Raw genomic sequence first — 5,298 nt, forward strand, 5'->3', positions numbered from 1 at the left:
TTTTTTTATAATTGTATTTTTCACGGCTTCACTTATCAAGTGTTCTTGCTTAATATTTTTCTCCTTCTCCAATTTTTTATAATAGTCTATTTTTCTCTTCAACTGCTCTCGTAAGTTTCATATTAAAATTTTCACAATCTTAACTTTTTTTAAACTCTACCAAGCTTAGCATTCTGCCTTAGCTATCTGCATGTCATCATCTTGCATAATCTCCTAGAAATTCCCCCTCATCACATTATTATGAAAAGTATTCATGGTAGATAAGTAAATATATCGAGCCAAAATGTAATATTACACTCATCAAAATTAGTCATGTTAGCTCGTTGGCTCTATCGCGTGTTATCAGGCATCATGTTTTTCTATTTTGTTTTACAAACCCGTCGTTTTTTCATTATATGTATAATTAACTTTTTCTGTACTCACCATAATGCCAGGCACGGCCCATCTAACCACGTGAGGGGCCCCACAGGCGGGCTATCTTCCCGGCAGCGCTACACCAGCCCATTTTGCCAGGTTCACATCGATATTTCCCCTTTTCTCGTTTCCCTTTCCAAATCCCTAGCCCTCCCTCTCTATTTGCGCCTCCAAATCTTGACGGCGAAAGCATGACAGCGAGCTGGGCGTCGGGTGGCGGCGGCTGCGGCGAGAAGAGCGGTGGCGACCGCAAGTTAGGTCGAACCCTGGGTCCTACAAGCAGGTGGGCCGGATTCAGTGGCACAGGAGGCAGCGGCGGCGGATCTAGTGGAACAGGGGACGGGGGTTTCGTGGGCAGCGGCGGGCCGGGAGAACCCACGGCTAGGGTTTCTTCAGTGCTACACTTTGGTGGCAAAAAGGTAAGTTCTTTACCATTGTTCTTTACATCCCAGCATTATCGCTCATAATTCATCACCTGTGGCCATGACAAGCACCATCTATGTGGTCATCAGGAAACTCCTAGTGGCCGTGTCTGCATAGATGCAGACAATTTTGGCAGCGCACTCGGGGGATGTGTGTTTGAGGTTAGTCTACTGAGCATGATCTTCAAACTAGTACTGCTATTGCGGTCAAGCTGCAAAAAGTTCAGTGTTTAACGCTTGCAGCGACAAGTTCAGTTATAAAATGACTTGAATTGCTCATGATTTATTTAGGATGATATCACTTCTGAGTATGTTGAATGGGTTGATGGGGAGTGGAATAGCAAAGCAAAGTCAGTCATTAAGTATCTTGCCATGAAGAACAAGAAACTGGTGACTAAATTAGAGAATATGAAGCTGAAATTAAAAGGAATGAGAAAGAAAAGAGGGCAATGGTTAAGATGCACAAGGAGATATTGCTCTATAGGGATAGCATTTTAGGATTTGGAGGTCTTCTATATCTTGGCCTGCTTGCCATTATGATTGTTGTCATAGTTAGCAAGTCATAAAGTTATTGACATCATTGTAATTGACATGATGAAATGATGCTGAATTATTTGCTATTCAGTTTATGGGCAAAGTGTAACAGAGATTGCAGCATAAATAACATGGGGCCATCATGATTGGTAGACAATGCACTTTTGGCATGTTCTATATTTGGCCGACAATGCACTTTTGGCATGTCCTGTATTTGACAGACAATGCACTTTTGGCATGTTCTATATTTGGTATGTGATGCACATGGGCACATCACCTAGCAACACTACTGATTTATGTAGCAGACTAGTTAATTGTCTTGTTGCAACATAGGAGCAACATCTAGCAGCTTCCATGCAACACTGAAGCAAAGCAATAATACATATTCAATATTCAGAAATTTAACTGAACTTGGCACTTAGAGTGAGCAGTAGATATTCAGTTCTTCAGCCACAAAGAACCCGATCAAACCGTACCGATTGCATAACTTATATGCTTACATATAAAAGCATACCTAACCAACATCAAACCCAAAATAATGTTAACTTATATGCTGAAACATATAACAGCATACCTAACTTAAGATAACCAGCAGCTTCCTCCAACTTCAGCAACTGTGCCCATCTTCACTTCTTCAGAAATTTGAGGCGGCGTGAGCGGCGCACCACACACGGAGAAGCCTTCTTCTTGACCACCGTTCTGTTGGACAGCTGTGCCACCTGATCCTGAGCCATCTACTCTTCTTCCACCTTCACTATGTCAGGGAGGAGGGGAAGGAGCTCGACGTCGATGGGCATTGTCTTGCCACCCTCGACGGCGACCGACGCTACCATCTGCACAGCGTCCTCCTCGCCCTCCTCATGGTCATCAGGGATGACCAGTACCTCCTCCATGTCATCCTCCACGACGTCAGAGCCCAACGGCAGCACTCGCTTCGACACATGGCGGACCTGGTAGTCCGGGCTGACGGGCGCAAGGACAGCGAGCTCGACATCGACGCGGTCCGCCCTCGACGCGACACGTGCTGAATCTGGCCGCCGCGTCATGGTGGTGGAGCGGTACATCCACCACCTTGTGCGCTAAACAGGGGAGTCGCTCAGCGTGGCCTCTCGCATTGCCCACACGAGTAGGACAGCCGGCGGTACGCCGCGGTCGTAGGGGAAGGCGCGCTTCCTCTCGGCGTCGGTGAGGACTTTGACGAGGCCACGCGCGTGGTTGACCAACATCTCCATGCTGGGGAACCAGCCGCACACCTCTGTCAACTGCGCGCGCACCCCTCGTCATCGCCGGCGAGGTCCATCATCGCGCTCTACCAGCCGAGGCTTCTCTCCATGGAGGCGGCTGCAGCGGTCGCTGGCGAGGGTATTCTCGATCTACTGTAGGTGGGGATAAGAGGGGAGTTCGAACCGGCGCCCGTGGGAGGTGGGTGAGTGTGTGGTGGGGAGGAGAGTGGTACAGTTACTTATTTAATGGAATTTAGGATGTGGGCAGGGGAAATGTACAATAATATTATTTCTACCTCCCGCCCCGGTCATTACACAGTAAAGAATTTTTTTGATTTTTGTTTACAGGGAAACATCTTACTTTATTTAAACAAAGACTGGGATCTCGTCTGCTAATACACTAAGGATACAATCAGGGGGCCAAAGCCTCCAAACCAAAGAAACACAAGCGCCTACAACTACCTTAGCCAAAGTATGAGCCGGCCGATTAACACAGTAAATAATTGAAGCAAGTGTTCTACTCTTGTTCCTTCTCCACTTTTCTGCACCTGATAGAAGACAAGCTAAGTTAATGAATGATACAAACTTTAATAATCCATAATGCATACAAACACTTACTTCTGATTTAGTTTGCATTTCTTGCTACGTCTAGTGTGTCCTACCAATTTGCAAGCGCCGCACCGGGTTTTCAACTCATCAAAAGAGAGTGGTCTATCATTTTTTGAGACAGGGCGGCTCTCATCTGCCTTTGTTGCACCTTTTCTTGACACTTTCATAGGATCTTTAATCTCAATCATGTTGCCTTCACCATCGTCCACATATTCAACTGCACACTTACTGATGTCATTTGTTTGCTTCAACAAATCTTCCTATAGCAGATCATACTCATGACTCTTAGCTATCACAGCCTTCAAACTCTCCTGTAACTGATCCCACAAAGCAGGGTGTTTGCATGCCGCATGCATAGCTTCAGACGCTAACACACTGACCTGGCTATATTTCATTCTTTCCCCGGCCCTTGTCCAACCAAATCCCAACAGATCGCTTGTGCGCCTCGCGGGCAGTCCCAACCTTGCTTCTTTCGTGAACCGAATAAGAACTAAACACTTTGGTATTTCAGATATGTTCAAGTGCTTCAGTACATGGAATATGTGCTTGCAAGGTAGACCCTTTCGAATCATTCTTCTGCAGGTGCACCTTATAGTTTCTGCGGAATTTACTGGTGTATACTGATGGGGAACGTAGTAATTTCAAAAAATTTCCTACGCACACGCAAGTTCATGGTGATGCATGGCAACGAGAGGGGAGAGTGTTGTCTATGTACCCTCGTAGACCGACGCGGAAGCGTTGACGCAACGTAGAGGAAATAGTCGTACGTCTTCCCGATCCGACCGATCCAAGCACCGTTACTCCGGCACCTCCGAGTTCTTAGCACACGTACAGCTCGATGACGCTCCCCAGGCTCCGATCCAGCAAAGCTTCGGGGACGAGTTTCGTCAGCACAACGGCGTGGTGACGATGATGATGTTCTACCGACGCAGGGCTTCGCCTAAGCACTACAACGATATGATTGAGGTGGAATATGGTGGCAGGGGGCACCGCACACGGCTAAGGAACGATCACGAGGATCAACTTGTGTGTCCTAGGGTGCCCCCTTGCCTCCGTATATAAAGGATCCAAGGGGGGGGGGGGTTCGGCCGGCCCTATGGAGGCGCGCAGGAGGAGTCCTACTCCTACCGGGAGTAGGACTCTCCTTCCTTTTCCTTGTCCAAGTAGGAGAGGTGGAAGGAGAGGAGGAAAGGGGGGGCGCCGCCCCTCCCTTCTTGTCCAATTAGGACTAGGGGGAGAGGGGGCGCGCGGCCTGCCCTGTCAGCCCCTTCCTCTTCTCCACTTTAGGCCCATGAGGCCCATTAACCCCCCGGGGGGTTCCGGTAACCCCCCGGTGCTCCAGTTTTATCCGAACCTTCTCCGGAACGCTTCCGGTGTCCGAGTATAGTCATCCAATATATCAATCTTTATGTCTCGACCATTTCGAGACTCCTCGTCATGTCCGTGATCACATCCGGGACTCCGAACTAACTTCGGTTCATCAAAATGCATAAACTCATAATAACTGTCATCGTAACGTTAAGCGTGCGGACCCTACGGTTCGAGAACAATGTAGACATGACTGAGACACATCTCCGGTCAATAACCAATAGCGGGACCTGGATGCCCATATTGGCTCCTACATATTCTACGAAGATCTTTATTGGTCAAACCGCATAACAACATACGTTGTTCCCTTTGTCATCGGTATGTTACTTGCCCGAGATTCGATCGTCGGTATCCAATACCTAGTTCAATCTCTTTACCGGCAAGTCTCTTTACTCATTCCGTAATACATCATCTCACAACTAACTCATTAGTTGCAATGCTTGCAAGGCTTATGTGATGTGCATTACCGAGAGGGCCTAGAGATACCTCTCCGACAATCGGAGTGACAAATCCTATTCTCGAAATACGCCAACCCAACATCTACCTTTGGAGATACCTGTAGAGCTCCTTTATAATCACCCAGTTACGTTGTGACGTTTGGTAGCACACAAAGTGTTCCTCCGGCAAACGGGAGTTGCATAATCTCATAGTCATAGGAACATGTATAAGTCATGAAGAAAGCAATAGCAACATACTAAACGATCGGGTGCTAAGCTAATGGAATGGGT

Source organism: Triticum urartu, chromosome 2A (genome assembly GCF_056163025.1).
Source record: "Triticum urartu cultivar PI428250 chromosome 2A, HENAU_Tu73, whole genome shotgun sequence".
NCBI classification, from domain to species: Eukaryota; Viridiplantae; Streptophyta; class Magnoliopsida; order Poales; family Poaceae; genus Triticum; species Triticum urartu.